Raw genomic sequence first — 16,945 nt, forward strand, 5'->3', positions numbered from 1 at the left:
TACCAACATGTCCACAGGGGCAGGCCAGACCAGGGACATCCACTTGGCCTTTGGTAGTGACAAATCCCTGCTGCTGCAGGGCCTTGGACACAGATGTGGCCCCCACTGTCAGCACAGGACCCTACCATGATCCATGACTTCACCAGCTACTCACATCAGGCTGTTCCTTACTACCCTCAAGTCTCCAGTTCTGCTTCCCTTGGTCATGCCCACATCCTTCTGTTTCTCTTTCTCTTCCATTTCTCCACCACTTATCTGCTCCAGTTAATGGTGCCCTGGGTCTCTGAGTGCCCAACAGACTGGTAATCACTTCAGGCTAGCTCCCGGTCCAGGCCCCTTGGCACCAGTCTTGTGATCATTTCTGGCTATCTCCTTTACAGGCCCACCCAAGTTTCCATTTGTCTGGGGCTCCCTTCCACCTGGGATCTGTGTTCCAAGAAAGGATTCTTCTAGTCTCTGACTTGCTTCCTCTCCTGAAGTCCATCCAGTCCTGCTTGACATCAGAATGGTGGTCATTTCAGGCTGGTTTTTTCAAGGGGGATGTTAGGCTACCAAGCATTCAAATATTCATAGGCCGACACATTGAGCATAGACAAAGCTTCTCTCCCCTCTGCCACCCCATAATGCACATGTGACATAGCAGCCACACCTAAAATGCCTCCAGGGACAGTGATTTTTGTTGTTTTGAGAAGAGGTCTTTATGTGTATCTCTGCTTTGTCCAGTATAGTCCTCTATAGCCCACCCTGGCCTTAAATGTGAGGCAGTCAGGAGGTCTGGAGAGATGGCTTAGTGCTCAATTCCCAGCACCAATACAGCAGCACACAACTGTAACTCCACTTCTAGAAGATCTCACACCCTCATAGAGGCAAAGCACAAACGTACATGAAATAAAAAAAAGAAACAAAACTTTGAAGCAGTCTGACACAGCTTCCTGAGTGGCAGAGATTGTAGGCTTGTCTCATCACTCTCTGCTTTAATACACGTTCTCTCTCTCATCTGTCTCTCTGTTTCTCTTCCTCTCTTCTTTCTCCAGCGTTTCCTACATCCCTGGGTATCACTGCGCTATGAGGTCATTTACCTGCCTGCCCACTTCCAGCTCTGGCGGAGGTCGTCTCCTAACATTACAGGGCAGTAGCTGTTGGTTGATTGGAGAGCATTTGGATGTGTAGGCTGGGGAGCTAATGCATTGGAACTTAATGAATTCTTGAATCTGAACATTAGTTTTCTTCTACACTTCTATGTTTCTTTTTAGAGGTTTGTGTTTTCTGAATATAATTTTCTCTTATCCTTTCTAGGTTTGAAGTCTAATGGGTGTTTTCTTCATTATTTGCAATTTTAACTCTATCTTAAAATGTCATATTTTACATGGTTTCATTGCTTTCACTGTTGGAACATTAGTTTATATTAACTGCACAGCATGAGCAATCTCACAGTGACATTTCCATACGTGTACAAGAATATTGGTCACATTCCCCTGATCACACTGCCTCTTCCTTGCCCCTTCCAAGACCCTCAATGTTTCCCTTTTTTTGTTCAGACATGTTATTTTTGTAGGAACCCATAATCAAGAGAACCAGGACATTAAAAAAGACATCGAATATTTTTTGTTTTTGAGAGGGTCTCACTAGGTAGGCCTGGCTACACTACTAGATTTTAGTTTTGCTTTGATCTGATTGTAATTGTGCCCCAGTTATTTCCTCTTGGAATGAGAATTATCTAACATGTTTTTAGATTTAAAGGCACCACAATTATGTGACCATGGATATTTAAATGAGACATCAATTCTTTCGTTGTTCTTAAGATGGTCTCACTCTGTATCCCTGGTTGGCCTGGAACTCAGAGATCCTCTACCCCTTACATTCTGAATGCCACCACACCTGTGGCATGATATTAACCTTTTAAATTATGGAGAAAACGATGATTTTTAAAAGCTGGATTGTGTTTTATATTATGTTATTCTAAGCTCCTGAGGATAAACCAGAAAGGAAAGGTTATGGTTTGAGAGTGATGCAGTTGTGTGTCAGGTTGACAAAGTGTCAATTGTACGGGTTAGTTTTTGTCAATCTGTACAACCTAGAGTCACCTTGGAAAGGGGAATGTCCACTGAGGGTTGCCTCCATGTGACTGGCCTGAGGCATTGTTTGTCTAAGGATTACAGTGGGTGGGCTCAGCCCACTGTGGGAAGCACCATCCCGGGGCAGATGGTCCTGTGTTCTGGAGAGAGAGAGAGAGAAAAAAAAAAAAAAGCAAGCCAGTAAGCAGCATTTCATGGCCTCTGCTTCAGTTCCTGCCTCTAGGTTCCTATCTTGAGCTCCAGTCCTAGCTTCCCTCAATAATGGACCATAAGCCAAACAAACCCTTTCCTCCAGAAATTGGTTTGGGTTGCTATTTTATCACAGCAGCAGGACAGCAAACCGAGACAATCAAGTGTTTTATAATGCCCTCAAGTTGATTTCTGAAAATAGTGCAAACTTGTGCGAAACTTGGGCAGATTCCTTAACTTACCGTGGTGGTTTTCTTAAGTGAAAATTGGATCTGGATCATGGAATCTGCCTGGTATTTTTAATCAGGAGTCAATGAGTAAATGCAGAGGATACAGTTCGACCCACTACCTGGTACACAGCAGACATTTGGTAAAGTGTGTGAGTGTGTGTGTTTGCTACAGAGACAGAGAGAGGCAAACACAGAGACACAGAAAGATAAACAGGCGCATGCACACAGAGGAACTCATATAAAAAGATAGGTACACAGGGGCACATACATAGAGAGGGAGTTACACACTCACACATACACACAGGGAGGGGGAGGGAGGAAGGGAGGGGGAGGGAGGGAAAAAGGGAGAGGGGGGGGAGGAGGAGGAGGAGGAGGAGGAGGAAGAGGAAGAGGAGGAGGAGGAGGAGGAGGGGAGAGGCCACCTGTGCAGCTGAGGCCCCAGCTTTGCAAATAAAAGGGATTATTTCTCTCTGTGTGTGTGTGTGTGTGTGTGTGTGTGTGTGTGTGTGTGAGAGAGAGAGAGAGAGAGAGAGAGAGAGAGAGAGAGAGAGAGAGCATACACACATTTGTGTATGGGTACATGAGAAAGTATGTGTGTGTGGCTTCTTCCATCATCAAAGTCTGACTTGCTGTACCTCAGGACCTTACTGCTTTCCTCTCTGGATTCGTTGTTTCTGGCTCTATCTCCACCATGGTTTTACTCACCTGCCCCAATCTTTTATCCTTATGAACATAGTTTGGTTTTGGTATCTGAATGCTTCAGAGAGCAAAGAGGTTATTTCCTCTTTCTAACTTTGAACCCTGTCACTTTTGGATCACATACAAGTCTTAGGGGCATGGGAAATAGCTCAGTGGGTAAAACACTTGCTGCTTGAATATTAAGACCTAAATTCAGGTCTCTAGCAGTTTTGTAAAAAGCTGGGTGCAGCAGTACAAGTCTAATTCCAGTGCTGCACAGGTAAAGACTAGAGGATCCCTGGAAGTCTCTGGTCAGTGTAGCTAAATTGGTGAGCTGTGGGTTCTGTGAGAGACCCTATGTCAAAAAAAATGTGAAAGGAAGAGGAAGATACCTAATATTGACTTCTGATCATATATGTATACAAATATATGTGTACATGTGTATCTGTATATATGCGTGTGTCTGAATTTAAATGTATAAGTTAATGTGTTTGTGTCCATATTTCATAAACCACACACACAATACATGCAGAAACATACAAAAAACACCTATTTTTTTTCTAGAAAACACTGCATGTTCTGTCATTTGCATGGGATCTACCCTGGTAGCCATTTACTCACTCACTTTTCAGCAAAGCTCAGGAAATGTCTGTGGTGTCCTGGGGCTGGTTAAAGGTCAAGGAGTTAATCTTTTAGGCTGAGTTTTAGAAAATACTAATCCTAGATGCTAATACCACATGAGCCAGACAGTTCTTAATAGCCAGACCATGGGCCAGATTCTTCGGAAACTCTTGAGAGCATCCCTTGGGTCTAGAAGGAAATGTAAGCCTCTTTCCCTCTGAGTAAAGGTACTAAGTACTAAGGGACCTTTAGACTACTTTCAGGTTTCCTATCATGTGGGTGATCCCAAATAAGAAAAATAATTTCTCTTCTCACTGCTTTACTAAGATTAAAATTCACTAAGAATTATGGTCACCTTCCTAACTCCAGCTAGGGTTATGTCTGAAGGTGCTGTTTCCTAAGAGGCAAGAGAGACAGGGTGAGAATAACTAGGAAGGTGACTCAGAGCACCTAGGGCGGGGTCTACACTGTCTCAGATGCCCAGCACCTCTCTCTGCTTCCAAACTACAGAAGGAAGACAGGGAAACAGGGCAAGGATGACTACCTTTCCTCTACTTAATTCTCCCTCATTTAACCCCTCCCTCCCCTGGCCCCAGACAAAGGCTTGGAGGGATCCTCCACCTAATGTTCCAGCATGCTGTCCCAGAGCTGCTGGTCCCATGACCATCTCGGTTGCACACCAGGTCACTGAGATGTAGTTCCTATTGGAGAGCTGTCACCCTGGGGTGCCTCCTCTCTGGTGACTGGCGAGACCCATTGCTCACTTCCCTAAGTCTGTATGAAGGACACATCTAGACCCTTCTGGCATGTTCACACAGCAGGACCCCCCCCCCATGCCAGGAGCTGGCCTGTCAGTCAACTTGGGAACCATGACTGGAGAAGTGCGGATGTTTTATTGGAAAGGCAGAAAGAACATGCAAGAGACGAATATGAGGGGGCTGCTGGTGAATACCATGGCAGCACTGTATTTTCTCAGTGCCTTTTTAAAGGCAAGCAACACAAAGCATGAACAATTTCAGGAAATTAAAGACCACAAATCATACATGGTGAGTTTATGGTACCCAATATCTTTGTTTGACTAAGGCCATTTCATCCTGGCTTGGACAGCCTCTTATGTGTATGAGGGACTCATGTGTAAGCAGATGAACTTGGAAGGATATAAAACACGTCTTAACTAAAAACAAAGACGTCAGCAGACAGGAAACACTGTGCAAAGGAAACACTTCAGTGGTCAAAATGGCCTACCATGTACCAACACTGACAAGTGTAAAATTTCCCAGGAACATGAAGTACACCTCACTTATCAATAGTATTAATAGCGAGGTCAGCATTATGAAATCCCTTACCAATTCTAACGTTATCAATCTGTTTCACGTGGTCTAGAGGAGAAAGAGCACCTACCTAGTGATGGAGCAAGCCTCAAGAGAGAGCTATTAGACTGCATACAAGAATGAAGGTATTTAGAGGAGAATTAGATGAAGGGCGTTTGCCCAGATACTACATGTGGCACAGCACTACCATGACATTGTCCATAGAGACATAAAGGCTGAGCAGCAACATTTTGATCAACTGCAGGAAGAACACCAAGCTGTAGGATTCTGGCCTGACTGCTAAAGTGATTCCTGGCAAAAGCAGGTGGATTTCTGTGACACGCTGCCCTACTGTGCCCTGGAAATCCTACATGTGGAGGAATATGAGTGCTGCCCAGTCTATATCTGGAGTTTAGGTATCCTCCTCTTCCTCATGGTGGCCACGAGCTTTCCTTTCCAAGGCAGGACTTTATGGAGAAAAGGCAGCAGGTCAGCTCAAGCTTCAGCATTCTTCCTAATCTTTCCACCAACATTTTCAAAGACATCGCTGAACTGTTGATGATCAATCCCATCACGAGCCCCACCATACACATCATCATGAGGCACCCCATGAACAGGGACAGTGAGGCAGGTTTACCACCTATTTCCACACAGAGTTTCCCAGGCAACTGGAGCCCTAGCATAGCCCAACCATGAAAGACATGGGGTATAAGCATGAAGAAATCATAGAGTCTCTGAGAGCAAATATTCAATGAGGTGATAGAAACCTATCTGATTCCACAACACCAGTCACCCAGGAGAGAGCGCTCCCACCACTAAATGAAAGCCTTAAAATGCATGCAGCCTGGCCGGGAAGACCTTCACTCCTTCCCTGCTTTCCTAAGGAGAGCTTCTGAGGCTCTTCATTCTACACCTTGTTTTCACCTTCATCTAAGCTAAAGGAAGAGGAGGAGGAGGAGGAGGAGGAGGAGGAGGAGGAGGAGGAGGAGGAGGAGGAGGAGGAGGAGGAGGAGAAGGAGGAGGAGGAGGAGGAGGAGGGGGAGGAGATTTCCTGTCAGGAGGGCAGAAGACATGCTGTGTGCTGCCAGCCAAAGAGGACGCACCGTCCATAACTATCCCACATGGACTGTCCTGTGACTGACTCCCTCATGAGAAGCAGACTGGAAATCAGTTGAGATTTTCGCAGTCCAAACTTGTCTTCTATGGTAGCTTGACTGAACCTGCCGTGTCTCCATTTCTATATACTTCCTCTTCTGACCAGACAATGAATCTACAACTGACAAAGACAGGAATATGCCCTCCACAAGACGAGCTCTGGGCATCCCTGCAGGCAACTAGGAGCATAAGCCTCAGGCTCCTCCTCTGGGATGCCTTGGAGAAAGAGACCCTCATACAGGAAGAGACCCTCACACAGGAAGAGGCCCTCACACAGGAAGAGGCCATCATTCAGGATCTGGCCAATAGTCAGGAAATGCCCATCATTCAGGAAGAGACCATTACTAATGGCCAGCACGAGATGGCAGGTCCAGCCTCCCCTGGTGACAGCATCACCTCTGGAAGGGGGAAAGAAAGAATCATGAACTGTATCAAAAACCTGTGCTGCTGCTGCCTGCCGCTACTGAAGAGAAGCCAAGCCTCGTGTAAGAACCTGACTCCAAGGGAAGGGGACTGTGGAGTCACCCACAGGACCAGGAAGGTGCATGTCCTCATTCATTTTATACGTACTCCCTCTCTTTTGTGACAAATGATGAGTGTGCCCACTTGTAGCACACTTGGGAATTTAGCCTGTCACTTCAGAAAAACCAATTCCATAGAAACCCCTAAAGAGCCACCTCACTCTTGTAGAGCCAGAAGCAGACTGCAGAGATGCTGATCAAAGCAGGGAGAAGTGAGGGTGGGACCTTGGCCAAAGGAAGCAGTGAGTCCTTGAAGAACCAGTGGGGTGCTATAGCACTGCACAGTCAGTCATGTAAGTCCTGTGTGTTTCAAAGACATGAAAAGCCTCTTTCCCGTGTCTTTCTGCTTTGAAGTCGAGAAGAGGACCTGCCCCAGCTCCATGGCTTGTGAACCGTGTGCTGGGGTTGCGCTGGCTGCAAACTAGATAGCCAGCCCTTCGGAAGAGCTATCCACCCCAGCATAGATCTCTCCAGGTAAAATCTCGGACAACAAGGGGTAGATTTTACCATGCCTTGCTCAGGAAAGAGGGCTGGAAGGCTAAGGTGCCCCTAAACTCTATGGGGAACAGTACCCTATGCTCTCTCCCCCAGCCTGGGAAAACAGGAAGCAAAGAACAGTCACACATGTCTCCTCATGTGTTATGGGAAGGTAATGTCATTTGCTCCATTTCTTGCAGGAAACCTGGTCTTGTTCAGGAGGTAGCCTTCTCTCCCCAGAGAAGTCTCCCTAGTCAGCCTGTCCTGACTGCCCCAAAACGGGTTCCCAGGGTGAGAATGAGGCCTGCAAGTGCCCATGTGGGACTCCTCTAGAGGGCAGTCTCCTGCCAACGTTATACATGCCCTCCCCTGCTCCCGCACCCCCATCCCATCACAGGTCACATTGCTTGAGGCCTCAGACCCACCTCAGAGCAAACACATGAAAACCACAGCTGTGGAGTGACTGCAGGGGCAGCTGTGCCCTCTCTCTCCACCAAATCTGCCCTCTAATAACCCACTGCCTGCCTCTCTAAGCTTGTTCCTTCAAGGCCAACATTCACATTTCACATTAACAACGTAAGTCCACACTCACCACCACCTGCCACACCATAAGCCAGTAGTGCCTATTATAACCAGGCTGAAACTTGAGCCCCTCATGATGGGGCAGCAACCTGCTGAGGCCCTGTCTCCTGACAACTTCATCTCTCTTCCTGGAGTCTGCACGCAACTGGACAACTCAGAAAGCTGCTTGCATTTCTCGGAGTATTTGCACATTACTTGCTCTTGCCCTGGTAAGCAGCCTCCCACATCCTGTGAGAGCTTCTGGGAAGCTTTCCCTGTCCCTCCCACTGTCACATTGGTAAGATGTCATCTCCTGTGTTCTTTCTCCCTAGACTGTGCCAACATCTGTCACAGCCTGAGGCACACAGAAGCCCGTGTGACTGACATGGATGGTCCCTCCGACCAACGTTCTCTCCTAATTTGAACACAGGACAACAAGGTTCCTGGCATAGTCACCCTGCTGGGATATCTGCTGAGTTCAACACCCTGTCCCAGTAGTATTCTGCCCCTGGGAAACACATTCCTCTTTCTTATCTACTCTGTCCCCTGAGCAACACTAAGCTCTCTTAGGACAGACATTTTTTTCCTGTCTAATTTGAGAAGAGAGGAGTGTCCTATCCCTCTTCAGAGGCAGGAAGGGCACCATTAGACCCCATGTTCCCCAACCCATAATGCACAACTCTGGGAAGTTCATTCCATGGATTCAGTGCTGGCTTCAGCCTCTGGAACAGGCTAGCTAATCAGACAAAACCAACGAGGACCTCCCGGAGACTCTGGCCAGCCTGGGTTGGAGATCTGGCCTCGCACCCTGATGACTCCTTGACGTCCATGCACTGTGAGGTTCTGTCTGTGTCTCTGTCCCCGTCTCTTCTTGTACACAAACAAATTCCAGTCAGGCAGGTCGCACGTGCTCTTTCTTAAACTGGGATTCATGGAACACTGAAGATGGCCTTAGGTGGAAAACACAAAACACAAACATAAAAATCACAGCTGGTGGAAATCAAAAATCAACAGATGAACAACACTACCAACAACAATCCTTGAACGTGTCACTGTTCATCAGACTCACAGAAGTATGCTAAGGGAACACATTCCACCGCAAACAGAAGATGGAATCTCTGTTTATGCACTGATGTATTCAGATGTCTTAGGCACACTTCCACTGTGTATTCTGACATTTGCTTCTTTTTTCTTTGCTTCATAGGAATACTTCTGCTATGCTGGTTTTAATGTTCACACAGTCTCATCTATAATTCAGATGGAGTGGAACTCAGGGGAGCCCAGGCTAGCTTTTACTTCCCGTGGATCCTGCTGCCTCAGTTCCTCCTTAGGTGCATTGTAATGCTGTTAACATCTGTGTTTTACTCGGGGTCTCATTTATCCCAACAGGCCACCTTGTAGCCAGAGATGACCTTGAGCAGGATCCTCACCTTCCTGTCTCTAATTCCCCAATGCACACATTTCAGTTCTGAACCACTCTGCCCCGTCAAGGATCAAAAGTTCAAGACCAGTGCAAGCAAGATAAGTTCCCACCTGAGTGGATCCTGTCTGCAAAAGGACATGCATGGTCTAAATATTTTGAACTGTCATATCTGGTTCCTGGGGCTGTGGAGATGGCTGTTGTGTAAAGTGTCACAGTGTAACAAAAGGACCTCTGAAACCAGACAAGGCAGCATCCGTGTGTCATCATCTTGGGACTAGAGGTCAAGAGAAACAGAAGTGAGAGCTTGCTAGCCTGGGATCACTGGCATATCCTATCTCAAAAATTATGGTGGAAAAGCACTTGAGGAACACTCTTGCCCTACATGTATGAGATTAAACATGCACAGAAACAGAGAGAGAGAGAGAGAGAGAGAGAGAGAGAGAGAGAGGAGAGAGAGCTCTACGGTCATGTATGTCTCATGCACAAATGCAGTCCTTATAGCAGTATCTAGAGTTTTCTATCCATGGCATTCCCTTTCCTCCACACTACTCTTTACCCTTTGTGCTCTTGTCCTTTCTTTCCATTGCCAGTGAACATGGCCTCAATTCCCATGGCAACATAACGATAAGTGTTTCTAGTGAGGAATCCTTTCTTTTTTCTGTTTCTTCCTGTTTTGACTCCAGTTTTATGTGGGCAGTCCAGGCATCCAAACAGGGGTGCTCCTCCTAACCTCTGCCAACTGATGTAAGGGAAAGAACTGTGCACTTAGCCTTAATTTTTTTTTAATCTATGTAGCTGTGGGAGACCTTGAGTTTTGAATTCTCTGTCTCCCCCTAAAATTGTAAGTATTACAGATTTTCCTACCAAGCCTGGTTTGCTCCATTCTTGGGGGAAAATCAGGTGTTACTGCATGCTGGACAAAAGCTGTTCCAGTGGAGGAGTCCCACCTGGATGTCACAGTAGTCTGGGATTCACTCTGTAGCTGAGTATGTCCTTGATTCTTGATCCTTGTGCTTCCACAGTCCTTTTAAGGAGTTACAGGTCTCCACCACTGACCCTGCCTTTTCTTTCCTTTCCAGATGGCTTATTTTTCCTTCTGAGAATATGTCAAGTACTGCAGACAGGAGCTGTAGGAGAACTTCCCCTTCTGAAGCTGCTGAGCTGGGAGCTGGTGGAGGGAGGGAAAGGAGGCCGTCCCAGTCCCATGCCATCTCAAGGAGACTCAGGTCAGCACGCAGCCTGGGCAGCCAGGAAGCTTTGAAGGTGTATTCTGACTACAGCCCTCAGCTGACCTCATCCACCTTCTCCATGCAGCACCATGATAGAAGAGAAAACAGAAGCCACAAACAAGCAGCCTGAGCCCAAACAAGCAGCAGAAGAAAAAGGATGATGGGGTCTCATAGTTTGAAGATTCAGTCCCCTCACTCCTTGGGTGAGCTCACCTGCCTCACATTTACCAAGTCTAGGGAGCTTATGGATTTTTCTAAAAACTAAATGTCAGAGATAGGGTGAAGGTTTTCGCCTATAATCTCAGGACTCTGGACACTTAGGCTGGAGTCAAGGCCTGTCTTGACTATTTAGGAAGCAGTAGTCTAGCTTTGTTTGACTGTGTGAGAATTTAAAGACAACAAAAACAACAGGCCTGTGCTATGACTCAATGTGTCTAGCAGGCAGGAGTCTCTGGTTCTTGACTAGCATTAAATCAAATCAGATGACTCGTAACCAGAATCCCAAGATTCAGGGGTGGAGACAAGAGGACCAGACAATAAAGATCATCCAACACAGTTTGAGGCCAGCCTAGAATGCACAACACTGTTTAACAAACTGTTAAAACAAGCATCCCCCTGCCCAAACCTGAGAAAAGTGACATGGTGGCTCACAACAGCCACATAATCCCTGTGAATCGTAAGTGCTCTCCGTTGGAGAGAAGAAAACTGGGCATCCATACGTGCAGTAATCATTTCCTGTGCCTCACATCTGGAGTTGGCTGAGCATTGAGTTCCTCCCCTGTGCACAGCAGTGAGGAGCTGTGAAGTAAGTACTCTCTGCTGGGCCTATGGGAGGTGTTGAGTCTGTGCAGCCAGTGCTCCATGCTGGCCCTGTGGAAGGCATTGAGTAGCTGTGCATCCATTGTTCCTTGCTCTCCCTGTGGGAAGCAGTGAGGAGGTATGCATCCAGTGCTCTCTGCTGGCCCTTGTGGAGGCACTGGGGAGCTGTGTACCCAGTGCTCCCTGATAGCCCCTTGGGAGGAAATGGGGAAGAAGGTTTGGAGCATGGAGACACCAGTCTCTGCCAGTAAGGGAGGAAGATTGCTGGTCTTGCACCACCTTGTCAGTGCACCTGTATTGCTGGGGTCCCTGCTTCAACTCATATACACCATAGTGAAGGAGCAAAATTCCTTTCATACCTGGGCTGCCTGGGAATGTCCCTGGAAGAAGTTGCATAGACACACTGCTGTTCCTGGTCCTCCTGTCCTTAATGAGATTTGTCTGGGCTGCAAGACAAGAGTGTGACATCTACAGTCTGGAAGAGATTGAGACGCACAAGAAGGCGGGAAGATGGCTTTTTCTGTGCATACAGTTCCTGGTTCCCATGTGAGATCTGAGAGTATTCCTCAGAGTACAAGAAGAGCCAGCATGCTGACGGAAGCTTGTCACCTAACGTTTTGAGATGGAGACCTCCCCCTTTTTCATGGTTTTCTTTTTTTGTTTTTTGTTTTTTGTTTTGTTTGGTTCTTTTGAGACTGTGTTTCTGTATTGAGCCCTGACTATCCTAGAATTCACTCTGTAGACCAGGCTGGCCCAGAACTCACCGAGAACCCCTTCGTCCTCTTGATTAAAGGCATGTGCCACAGAAGCTGTTGGTTGGAAAGCAATTGGAGTCCGATGTTGCTGAGGTTACGCTTGGACTTTCAGGATCTGCTGAACACTGACACAGTGAGTTCCTCTCCACCCAGGTGACTTTGATTTGCTTTTTTTCGTTAGGTTTGTGTGTTTGCTGGCTTGATTCTTGTGTTCACTTTTCCATGTTCTTTATTATCTTCCGTTTTGCTTTTTTATTAAATTTTAAGTTATGTTTGCTAAATTAGAATATTTATTGCTTTCGTTTTATGTGTGCGAGTATTTTGTTTCCATGTATGTCCGAGCACCACAACCCTGGTGTCTTCTGTGGAGGTCACAAGAGGGAGTCAGATTCTCTGGAACTGGCTTCCAGGTGGTTGTGGGCTTCTTATCCCATACCGGGTATTAAAACGGTAACATTCACATAATATATTTGAGTTTTTAAAGAAATCAAATGCTTGCTACAACTGCCTGTAGTTCCACTTCCAGGGAATCTGATGCCCTCTCCTGGCCTTCAAAGGTTATATAAATAAAAATTACATGGAATGCTCTTCATCACAGTTTAAGTGTCCTGTATAGTACCTTTGAGAGACCCATATGGGTGTCCTTAGAGTCTAGATTGTAAGGTCTTGTGGAGCTGGAGTTAGGGCAGTTGTGGGTCACCTGAGCTGTTCCTGAGAATCAAATGCAGGTCTTCTGACAGAGAAGCAGACATTCTGGACTCCAGAGCCAGCTCCCCAGCACGGACACTGTGGGTTTTGGGGGCATCCGTTGTCTTATCCACTTCTCTTAAACCTGATTTTCTTGGTGCCTTTGCTCACAGTTCGTGCTGACATCAGGCGAGAGGACCATTGAGCAGCTCTTAGTGTCCATGATCCTTGGTGTTGTTCTTTCAATTTGCAGTTGGTCCCTGTCAACCTGAACTGTGTCCTATTTTCTGTCAGCAACTCTGGGACCGACTGAAGAAAGAACGCCAAGCCACGGGATTCTGGCTGGCTACTAAGGTGACTTTTGAGCTACTGCCCTACTGTGCGCCATTCAAGTGTGCGTTCATTCAAGTGAAGGACTCTGGGGGCTGCCCCGTCAATACCTGGAGTTGAGTGGTCCTCCTCCTCCTCTTGGTGGCTGGGCACTTGCCTTTCTGCTGACCTGAGGTGGCAGATCATTGCTGCAGACTTCATCACTGCTCCTCAAGCTTCCATCCATATTTTTAACACTGTTGTCGAAGTGCTGATCAATCCCTGCAGGAGGCCCCTCATCCACCAAATCACTAGGTGCCCCAAGATCAGGGACAGCCAGGCAAGTTTACAACCTACTCCCACACAGTTTCCCAGACTTCCGAGCCCTAGCATTGCCAGGACCATGAGAGTCATGGGGTTTAAGGCTGAGAAATCATCCAGTCTCTGAGAGAGCAAAAATTCAACGAAGTGATGGAAACCTACTTGATTTTACGACACCAGTCACCCAGGGGAGACTGTTCCCACCACCAAGGGAAAGCCTTGAAATACATGCAGCCAGGCTGGAAGATCTTCACTCCTTCCTTGCTTTCCTAAGGAGAGCTTCTGAGGCTCTTCTCTCTACTTTCACCTTGTCCTCACCTTCATCTAAGCTAAAGGAGGAGGATAAGAAGAACCCGACAAGGGCAGCAGAAGGCATGCTGTGCGCTGCCAGCCAAGGACCCAGAACCCCAGCTATCCCACCAGAACTGTCCTGTGACAGACCCCCTCATGGGCAGCAGGTTGGAAATCAGTGAGAAATTCTCACAGTCCAGGACTCTGTTATATGGCAGCCTGACTCCCGGTGTCCAGCCATCTTTCTGTTTATCTCTCTAGACCACACATGAATGAGTTTACAGTTGACATAGACAAGAATATGTCCTCCTGCAGTCTCTGAGTATCCCTGCAGGCAGCTAAGAGTATAACCATCACACGATCTTCCTCTGGGGATGCCTTGGAGAAAAGAGACCCTCAACCAAGAAGAGGTCCTCAAACAGGAAGAGACTATTTTAGTGGCCACCTTCACAGTGCATGTCCAGCTCCTAGTGGTAATCAGCATTGCTGCTGGAAGGGCGCCAGTAAAGAAGACGATTGTGACCTGTCTCTGAGACTTGTGCTGCTGCCTACCTCCACAAGAGAAGTCGAGCCTCCTGTAAGAGCCTGCCTCTCAGGAGAGTGCATCTTGGAGTCTCCCATAGGACCAGGAGGGTGCATGTCCTCATTCATTTTATCCATGCTCCCTCTTGTCCTTTGTGACAAATGACAAGTATGCCCACTCGTGGCACATTTAGGAACTTAACAGTGTGTCATTTAAGAAAGATCAATTCCATAGAAACCCATGAAAGACCATCTCATGAATGTCGAACTGGAAGTTGACGTCAGGAATGCTGTGCTGATGCAGGGAAAGGAGGAGGTGGAGATTTGGGGAAAAGAAGCAGAGAGTTTTTGGAGAACCAGTGTGGTGCTGTGGCCCTGCAAAGCCAGCCCAGTAAGTACTGTGTGTTTCAAGGCCACGAAGAGCCTTTTGTGCCTTTCTGTTTTGAAGTCCTTAAGAGATTCAGCCTCAGCTCCTTGGCTCGTGACCCCTACCCTCTTCCCCCATTCTGGGTAAACTTTAGAGGTTGTTCTATGGGAAGTACTTTTCTTTGCTCCCTGTTTCTTGCAGGGAACACAGTCTTCTTCATGAGACTCCCCAGAGAGTAGGAGGCTCCCTAGTCAGCCTATCCCACCTGCCCCAAAATGAGTTCCCAGGTTGAGAATGAGGCCTTCGAGTGCCCTGTGGCATGAAATGCTTAATTTCCCTATAGAAACTCCGAACTCTGAAGTCAAGTCTATATCAAAGTGGGATCTAAGCAGTTGCCATAGGAATCAAGGCCAATCTTTTATTTCTGTTTTTTTTTTTTTTTTTTTTTTTTTATGAAAGGAAAGTACAAATCCAAGGAAGAAAATTATCTGCAATGAGCACAACTCTCTTTTCTTTAGGAAAGTCAGATAACTGGGGTGTGTGTGTGTGTGTGTGTGTGTGTGTGTGTGTGTGTGTGGTGTTTAAGGCTTTTGGAGGGATTAAGATCCTAAGGCTTTTGGAGGGATTAAGATCCTAAGATGCTAATTAAGTTAGCAAACCAGTTGCAGTTACAAACAGGGTAGGAGTAAGACTAGATGTGACCTTAAAAGCCCTCCTCCACCATCACCTACTCAAGAGGTCTGTGGTGAGCTCTAGCAACCGGGTGGGCTCCTGTGGTGAGAAAGCCGATTTGCTGATCCCAACCTTTCCTCACTCTGGGTTGGAGAGGGCTCATGTGACTGGGAAAAAAGTCTGGCCAAGGTTACTGAGAAAAGTCCTAAGTGAGCACACCATGCTGCCCTGCTACCCACAGAGCCAGGGACTGCAGGTGGACCTTCCCCTGACCAGATGTGCCACGAATTGTAGTGACCAGGCAGCTAAGTGTGGTCACAGCTCAACATTCTGGCATGGGAAGGGCAAAGGGTCAGCACTTCCAAGAATGGGACCAGTTTAGTCTTAAAGGAGATTAAGGTTGGCCACAATAGGGTCTGAAAAAGCTCCTATAGTGCTCTCCGCCTTCTGTCCCAATCGGTTTCATTCCTTGGAAAGCTTGAGGTCCCAACCTCACTTCTAGGTGGGAGACCAACACAACAGACCACAGGCTAATGCCCTGTGTACAGTCAAGGCTGATCTTTAGCCTTGTCCCTCACAACTTCTGAACACCAGTGCAACTATACCAAGCTTTCCTGGAATACCAGAGTCACCAACAGAGAATAGACGCTTACCCTGGAGACAGTGACCAAAGAAGCAATTCCGAAGCACCCAGGAGTAGAAATGGAGAGGGTCCGGATGCTGGGTGCTGAAGTGAGGGGGTTGAAGCAAGGAGGAGCCCAGTTGGTGAGCCCGATACATCATCAGTACTCAGCGGTTCATGGCCTGGGGGAACACCAGCTAGGGACCTCCCTAGAGCAAGCGACTGGCTCAGGCAGAGGCAGTGGATGGGAAGCCACTCACCAAAGCCATTTTGGGCACACTGGGGTGAGGGTAGTTGAGCTCCTTGGGCCTGAGCAGTTATTCTTAGGCAGCCACAGCCAGAAGATGGAAGCCCGAGCCCCAGCTTCCAGGACTCCCCCCAGTGCCACCGCTCTTGGCCACCAAGAACTCTATGTTGAAACCCCGCTTGGCCCATGCGAACATGGTCGCAGCCCTAAAGCTTGCGAGAGCCCTAGCACCAAGTTGGACCGCTGCACACCGCCTGGAGTGTGGTCCCTGCGGCCCAAGCGGTAGCTTTGAGCAACCGCCAGGGCGCGCGCTCCGTGTACTACGTGAGCCACTTCCTGGATCACACCGCAACGGACACTGCACGGGATCCTCCTAGTTCTTCTGGGCCAGGTTTTGGCAGTTCTATGAGAAGAGTTAGCAGGCACCTGGCCTCCGCTCAGCTACCTCTGGGTGGGGGGAGGGGTGGGGCAATGAATGGCAGGTAGGGATGTGGTCCCCAGTCTGATGCAAAAACCACACTTGCATATTGGTGATTGATCTAATGTCCTCCTCTCACCTTTCTTTCTGCAACTTGATTCTGTGACTCAAGCTTCAGCAGCAGGTTGCTCTGAGGAGGACATCTGCAGAGCTTGGGATTCAGGAAAAATACCAATCTCTCTTCTAACTTGTACCACAGCTGAACCCACTCCCTTCGTCCTGGTTGTCCTTTCAGTTCCTAGAGAACTTGGATCCAAGCTTAGGAAGGCTATTTGGAGTCCAGCCTATATTTTCCGGAGAATCTAGTCTGCCTTCACCTAACCTGACGGAGGTTCCTGACGGAGGTGGAGACCTTTGGCCTCTGGATCACTATTCTGAAGCTGAGG

General features: G+C 47.6%; 1 long non-coding RNA gene and 1 other non-coding gene across 2 annotated transcripts; both read right to left on the reverse strand.

The window, feature by feature from the left end:
• Positions 1-539: 539 nt before the first annotated feature.
• On the reverse strand, positions 540-671 carry LOC120102669 (small nucleolar RNA SNORA17). The gene has a single exon (XR_015687365.1). It is a non-coding gene; the product is annotated as a small nucleolar RNA SNORA17 (small nucleolar RNA).
• A 4,052-nt stretch (positions 672-4,723) lies between these two features.
• Positions 4,724-16,424, reverse strand: LOC134486598 (uncharacterized). Its single transcript, XR_015686035.1, has 3 exons — positions 15,866-16,424; positions 11,648-11,734; positions 4,724-8,767 (listed from the first exon to the last, which is right to left on the reverse strand). It is a non-coding gene; the product is annotated as an uncharacterized LOC134486598 (long non-coding RNA).
• Between the last annotated feature and the right edge of the window lie 521 nt (positions 16,425-16,945).

This window comes from Rattus norvegicus, chromosome 4 (genome assembly GCF_021556685.1).
Source record: "Rattus norvegicus strain SHRSP/BbbUtx chromosome 4, alternate assembly SHRSP_T2T, whole genome shotgun sequence".
Lineage (NCBI taxonomy): Eukaryota > Metazoa > Chordata > Mammalia > Rodentia > Muridae > Rattus > Rattus norvegicus.